The sequence below is a fragment of the Neomonachus schauinslandi genome, chromosome X (assembly GCF_002201575.2).
Source record: "Neomonachus schauinslandi chromosome X, ASM220157v2, whole genome shotgun sequence".
In the NCBI taxonomy this organism is placed as follows: Eukaryota; Metazoa; Chordata; class Mammalia; order Carnivora; family Phocidae; genus Neomonachus; species Neomonachus schauinslandi.
The window spans coordinates 76,826,036-76,833,649 of NC_058419.1; the positions used below are offsets into that span (position 1 = coordinate 76,826,036).

The window sequence follows — 7,614 nt, forward strand, 5'->3', positions numbered from 1 at the left end:
ATCTTTCCTTCTCTCTCCCCCCTTCCATTAGTCTTCCCTTTATTCCTCCTTCCCTCCCTCCCAGCCACGCCCTCTCCTTTCCTCCCACTTCTGTGTGCACCCCCCCTTCCTCTCCCTACATCCCCCTCAACTCACCCCCAACAAACTCCCCACCCCCACGCCAGAGCCGGCAGCCATTGGCTCGCGCTAGGGGCGGGGGGGAAGGGAAGGCTTGGGCCCTCCGATTGGTTGCAGGGGCTAGCACGCCAGCTGAAGTCCCGCCCTACCCAGCGAGTAAACGCGCGGCTGCAGCATTTGCTATTGGCCGAGGGTACTGTCAGCAGCTCCCGAAGCTCCTCACGCAGGCGCCCACAGCCGCTAGGTGAATAAAAACACCGCCTACGGGCTGGGGGGTGGGGAGAGGAGAGGAGAGGGAGAGAGCCAGCAAGGCAGGATTTAAATGAGAGGCTGGAAGCCTGGAGCATCGCGGAGAGAGCAAGCAAGCAGGCTAGAAAAACGAGGAAACTAGGAAAGCGAGCGACCTAGAGGGAGTAGGGGAGACCGCGACTGACCTGTAGCCAGGCAGGTGGACAGACGCACGCCCGGACAGACAACCGAGCAGGCGCAGGAGAACCTCGCACTGGTTCCTCCCGCCTTTCTCTTTGAAAGCCAGGATTTTGCCTTTTGCTTGGCGCCCGAGAGAGAATGCTGGATTCTGCCGACTTAAGCGCGAGCTAAGATTTCTCAGCTAGGGAAGAAAGATCAGCTTAATCCTGAGAAGGGGGAAATCAATCTCCCCTGTCCCCATCCCCTCCCCCCATACCAAACTCGGGCGCCAAACCCAGCCCTTCCCCAACCATCCGACTTCCTCCTCTCCTTTCTAGCATGGTGGCTGTATGGACAGTCTGACAGAACAGAGACTGACATCTCCCAATCTGCCGGCCCCCCACTTGGAACACTACAGTGTTCTGCATTGCACCATGACCCTGGATGTGCAAACTGTAGTTGTTTTTGCCGTGATTGTAGTCCTCCTGCTTGTCAATGTCATACTCATGTTTTTCCTGGGAACGCGCTGAATGGAGTCCAGCTTCCTGAGCTGTTGCGAACTCTCGCTTTGATTTCATCCCGAGAACCACCGAGAATAAAAAAGAGACAGACAGAGACAGGGAAAGAAAGGGAGAGAAAGAGCAAGCAAAATTTTTTACTCAGGGGGGAAAACGTTTTGAGCTTCAACATGGCCTCGCTGTGATATGTATGACGTTGGTATATTATCTCTCCCTAAATCTTTTGTCATGTCTTGTCTTTTAAATATGCCTGTGAATGTAGTTGCTTATTGCTTGAGTAAAATTGTTGATAAAGAAATGCATTCTATTTAAGTGTGCATGTGTATGTGCATTCTCCATTTATGTGACGTTCACGGAGCAAGATCTGCGCCCTTAAACAGTGGCTTTGCCGTTTGTGGTGTTTTGTCAATTCATTTTCTTGAAAACTACCTTTAAATTCCATCAGGGAATTTTAGTCAAAAATTCTATCTTGCCATCACGAGTGAATTTGGGTTTGTTTTTGGACAAGGATGGTTGTGGGAAGAGCGTGATGGATTTTTGACATTTTAGGAAAGACAGTCCTGCCCTGGATGTGAAGAGGGAAAAACATTGAAACAAGGAATGAATTTAGGGGAAATGATTCTTTAGTTTCTAATGAGAAGAATTTGAGAAGTGATGTGGTGGGGTGTATTGAGCTGGCAGTTGGTGACTATATCCTGACTCAATTTGCTGTCCAGGGTTTAGTTCATAGTTTCCAATTTGGAAAGAAGCCACCTTTAAAACATTTCTTAAAGCATTAAATGTCAGTTTCTTTGGAATTATGGACTGAAACATAAAAGCCTGCTTTGATGTTTATGAATTGGCAAGAGGAGACATTGACAAGAGCTGTTTGGGTTCCTTTTCCCAAAGAAGGTTGTACCCCTGGATTTGAGTTTGTCGATTTTCTCTATGTGTCCTCTGAAAAACAACAAAAGCCAGCTCTTTACCCACCCTGGGAATAATAGTATTCGTATATGCTTCTTTGGATAATTTTATTTGCATTGATGTTCTTGAGCTACATTTTTAAATAGAACTTGCTAGTGCTAATGATAAAGTGGTGGGTTTTGTTTGTTTTCTTGTTCTTTAAAGATCAGAGGTCTCTAACTGAAAGATTTCCATAACAAAATGAAAGTATGTATCATGCTAAATTAAGAGTTCTGAGCACCCCCTCCCCCCCAAAAAAGTCTGGGTGGAATGGGCTGAGAGCTGGGGGGAACATGAGCTAGAAGCAACATTCAGTTTTGACATATATTTGCATTTCTGTATCAGATGGTGGTGGTTGCTGTCATTATTGCTATTATTTTTATATTTTTCTTTCTGCTGAGAAAGCTTTTGGAAAAGCCAAGAAAAAATGGTCTCTGATGCCAATGTGCATGATACTTATTTTCCCCCTACCTCCACCCACTGATTGGCAGGTATTCCATTCTGTGTTTACCTGACTTGAAATAGTGCTGTTTCTGGCCCATGTAGCAATGAATCAGGGTCATACAGTCTACACGCATGTTCCCCCTACACCCATGGGGGTGGCTGCTCACGTGTGATGTACAAATCTGCTGGCTTGTGCTGTCAAGTTCCATTTCCTATTGTTCAATCTCTTTGGAAATGATTATGAAGGGAAAGGGGCTGTGAAGGAGGTTCTTGAAATTGTCCTGATCTCAGAACCCAGAGAGTATTATTTAATGGCGTCAGAAGAGGTTTTAAGGCTCAGGGTGTGTGCTCTTGGCTCCGTGTGGGTAAAAGGCTTTTTATTATTATTATTATTATTCTGTTGGTACATTGGTATAAGCATGATCTGGGAAGTGTGCTTATTCTTGGGAATCTGGGAAGATTCTTATTTACTCTTTGATTCCTTTGTTGGGAGGGGGGCTGAATTGAACTGAACTTGTTTCTTTGCAAAGAGAATCATGTGACCCCCAACCCCACCACATACCCTTAGCTCCAGTGGTATTATCTAAAGTAAGCTTATGTTTTGGCTGGGCACTTTGTTTTGAGACACGTTGGACAGGAAAATCTCTAGGCTGGGCAGCTACAGACTTGGGTTCTCTCTGTTGAGAGATTATTTGACCTTGGACAATTTTTTTTTTCTTAATGTGTTTGGGGTTCCCTGTAACATTAGCATTTGGGGATGGTTGGACTAGGTGACCTCCAAGTTATTGCATTCGGTGATTTTGGGTGCCCATATACACTTGAAATCAGAGGGGGATGAACTAGAAAGACAACTGAAAAGGAAAATGAAATATTTATCAATGGGTGATGGGGTGGGGAAGGAAATACCTGGTTGCTGGTATCTGGAGAAACTTAAGTTTTACCTAAGAGATTTTTTTACCTAGCTGTGTGGGAAGAAAACTGGACTATAACAGTGGAATGCTTTTTGCTTTTTTTCCCCTTTAAGGTGAGAAGGGTTCTCTAAGGTTAGTCTTTGAGCCAGGTTTGTGGCAAAGTAGTGTCTTGAAATGCCACAACCTTTACCTCTGGGTGCCTGACAGACCCTTGGCAGAGAATCTTTGGGAATGTATGTGTGTAGGGTGTGTGGCAGTATGTTTGTGGGTGTGTATGTACACCCTTCTGTGTGTGTGGAGGGGAGAGGGTGCACACTGTTGAATGTGGGTGGGGGTTGGTTGTGCTAGGAATGAGGAAAAATAGCAGGGCATGCATTGAGTGTTCCATAGTTCTGAATGGCCTCCTTGTGCTAGGGCCTGTAAGGATTTGACTGGTGCCAGAATGAATGGGTATTTCCCCTACCACTCCTATGCCCCCCCCACAACCCCTTAGGCTAAAGGGGTTGCTTGACTGAGCCCTTCCATCAGTAATTTAGCTGGCAAAATGGGTAAGCATTTTTCAAATTAACTTATCTCTAGGCAAATAAGGGGATGTTGCTAGCCAGATGGCAGGCCACCCAAGAGCAGCTAAAAGGGAGTTTGGGAAGTAGAGAACCAAAGTTGGCAGTATGACTTTTTACTTGTGTGAATCCTAAAGGTTTGGCATTTCTCCTTTAGACTTGTGAGGATATGCAAAAAGAGAAGAGTGGGAGAAAATGAAAAATGCAGCCCAGAGGAGTGGAGCCCTCTGCATTTGACTTTTTATTCTTCCCTCTCCTGCCTCTTATCTTCATCTTCTCCCTTCTCCATTTACTCCCTGCTCTGATACAGCCTCCTACCCTGCCCCCATTCCTGCTCTAAGTGGGTGGGTGGTGGAAGAAGGAGGAGTAGGAAGAGAAGAGGGCTTTTCATTTCTGATTGTCCCAACTTTTCCCAACGAAGTTTCTAGTTTCCTTTCCTCTTCTCTGACCTCTTTGGGTAGAGGCTAAGCTTTTGCTCTTAGAAAGGACAAAAATTCCACCTCAGAAATTTTCCCTCCCAGCTCCCCACCAGGGGATTGATGAGCAGCCCTTTACCAGTATCCTAGCAACCTCCTGCCTCACTCAGCTCCTGCTGAGCTCTGGAGCCCACCCTTTAAAGGTCCAGGCGCAAAGGCCTCTAGAGAAAGGGAGCTGGAGTCCAGCAGGACTTGGAGAGATGCTTTTGGGGAAGTGGACAAAGAAAAAGCAAGATCCTCATTGCCTGCAAATGCCGGCAAACACATCCACAGAAGGCGTATGGAGCCTAGCTTCATTCCAGCCATGGGGACTATTTATTGGAAGGCTGCTGGGTTCAAATTCTTTTCTCCTTTCTTCCAAATGCCTTCTTAAGATCAACTGAGTCATTTCGCAGTCCAGCTTTAGTGCAAGGAAGTCTGTAGACCCTGAAAAATATTTTTTCACCCTGACTTTTGGCTGAGGCAGAGAGGAGGTGAAGGGATAGTATGGTGGGAACAAACTGAGCAGTGCTTTTCCCCTATTGAGACAGCCCCTATCTGTCAGAACCTGTAGCAGCTACTTATGTAGTGTGTCCCAATTTTGTTTGTGGCTTAGGGAACTCTGCTCATGCTGGCTGCAGTGTGGAATTTAGGGGATTTTGTTTCTATGTCATTGTTCTCTGAGTAGTTTCCAAATGGGAAGGCTGGGCAAATTAGGAAGGCCATTTTGATTGTGGGCCTGCTGAACAGGTCTTGGGCCTTGGCTGATTCTCATTCACAGGTGTGGGTGATTAAGTTTTTAAGGAGCTGAGAGATTCCAGTGAGCCTGTGGGTAAGGTAATCTTCTGCCCGGTGGTGAGGCTCAGATTGAGTGCGCCTGGCTATGACCAGAAGGCACAGTCTCACAGTTGCAGGGATGGGACAAAGCATGTCCTCCTAGTCTTTGTCTGTTATCTTGGCCTCTGCTCCCTTTGGCCTGTGGAGTGTTTGCTCTGGATGAGGACATAATTGGGAATTGAACCTATTCTCCCAAAATAACTGCCTCCTCAGATCTCACACAAAGCTTCTGGATCCAGCCCCAGTAGCTTTGCCCCAAGAAGTGGGATGGAGGTGAGGAATTTTATACTTTCTGGCTCTTATTTCTAGTTCTGCAATTTGTTCTAGGCCAACTGAGGCTCTGGCTTTCTAAGAATCCTTAGTCTAAGAAACAAAGCTTAGCTCTTCTGATATCTGCCCAGAGTGTCTCCTGTCATTAGGTGAGTCTAGCTCTCAAGAGCATTTAGTTAAGCATGCTTTACACTGGCACCAAAGCATAAAGTGGAAAAGCTATGAAGGGGTAAGTGCCTAGAGGACAGAGAAGACTTGGGATGCAATCCAGTAATGACAGTACTAGTAATCCCTTGTCAGTGCATGGGTCTGTGGAATTTACAAAGCAATTTCACATCTTTTCTAATTTGGTGCATCACATCAACCTTGTGAAGTGGGTAAGGATGTTTGTTATTCCCTGTTTTACGGATGAGGTAAGTAAAGGTCAGAGATATTGGTTGGATGGACATAGGTCTGCCTGTCAAATGGAGAGTGGGGAGAGTCAGAGTTGATCATTCCCAGCTAGTGTGAAGCTGAACGAGGTCAGGTAGAGAGGGAGGTGTGTGAGTCATTCCTGAAGTCATACTATCTTCCTCAGCTTACTCACATTTTTAGTGCTTTTTCATACTTTTTATAGCAATTTTGCACAGAATTCCTTATTCAATAAAATGTCTTTTTATCTTGAATATACATCAAAGAGTTTCCTTTAGTCTTATGAAAACTCAGTATTTGGGATCTTTAAGGAGAAAAGCAGTGTGAATTGTTGAAGCTTAAGATACAGAATGTTTTGAAGGAACTGCAGTTTTCATACAATTGTCTTCCTTTCGAAGTACTTTTATTTTTCTATATTTCTTTAAAAATGTGCTGCCCAGAACTGATTATGCTACTCCAGGTGCTACTTGATCAAAATTAAGTACAAAGTGACTGATCTGTCTGTGAAATATCTAAAATGTTGCCTTCTATTGGTTCTCAACCCTCCCTGAACATTCAGATCAGTTGGGGAGTTTTTAAATACCCGAACCAGGTCCCCACTCTGAGAAATTCTGATTTAATTGGTGTGAGATAGGTCCCGAGCAGCTTTTTTTCCTAAATTAAAAATTTAAGGCTCCCCAAAGTAATTCAAAAATGTGCAGTCAGCATTAAGTACTACCCTTTTGGACAGCATTAAGTACTACCTTTTTGGACTGTAGGCTCAAACGCTTTGCTGTTTAGTCCAGTCTTCCACTCTGTTGTGGAATTGGTTCTTTGAGGCTTTTTTTGAACCAAATTCATTAAATTTTATTTTGTTTGGTTAGTCCATTCTAGCTTTTTATGGGCTTTAATTTTTTTTTCTTTATGCTGTGCAACAAATTAGCAGTCCCTTCTAGCATTGCATTAGTTAAACTTTATTTCCTTGGCTTGGTCTATTCATGCTTTGGGGGTGGGCTAATTTCTTTTTCTTTATGCCATGAAACAAATTAGCAGTTTCTTCTAGCATTCACTATTTGGAAACTGAATAAGTGCCATCCAAATTGGTGATTCAAAGAAATGTTCAATATGATGGGGTTAATTTCACCAGAGCCCCTTCTTGGAGTTACAGTCCATGAATTTTTGTATATATCTGGTCAGCCAGTGCAGAATCCACTGGACTTTGCCGTCACTTATTCTACCAACGTGTTAATGAGGATAATGTGGCATGATAGATTTGTTGTATGCTTTGTAGACATCAAGATGTATGCTAGGTTCATGGTAATCATCTATCAAGCCAATGACCTCATCAGAAAAAGGAGTATGAATCACTTGGCATCTTAATCCTGGTAAATCTTATTGCAGGCTCCAGAGTTCCCTATTTTCTTTTAATACCCATAAACTGTATGTTTCTTTTTTTCTTTTTAACTATGTTTCTTAACGGGGTCCAGGATTTGCTGAGGACCAGTGCCACAACTGTAAATTCTGTGTACCATCACTTTCTTTTCCCCTTTTTAGAAAAACAAGACATCATAGATGCAGCTTTTAAACAGAATATATTTGATTTTCAGAAAGTTCAGAGAAATCTTTGTGCATGTTTCACTTGGTTGGCTGAATTCTTTATTTTTTTTTCTTTTCTTTCTTTATATATATACTTAAATATATAAAGAAACTTCTTTCTTTATATATATATATATATATATATATATATATATATATATATATA

At 43.5% G+C, this 7,614-nt stretch overlaps 1 protein-coding gene across 1 annotated transcript in view; it reads left to right on the forward strand.

Annotated features, from left to right (window-relative positions):
* Positions 1–427: 427 nt before the first annotated feature.
* ARHGEF9 (Cdc42 guanine nucleotide exchange factor 9) overlaps positions 428–7,614 on the forward strand; it is a 185,906-nt gene continuing 178,719 nt past the window's right edge. Inside the window, exon 1 of the transcript XR_002479737.1 lies at positions 428–1,231. The gene's annotated coding sequence lies outside the window, so the exon portion shown is untranslated. The remainder of the gene's footprint in view (positions 1,232–7,614) is intronic.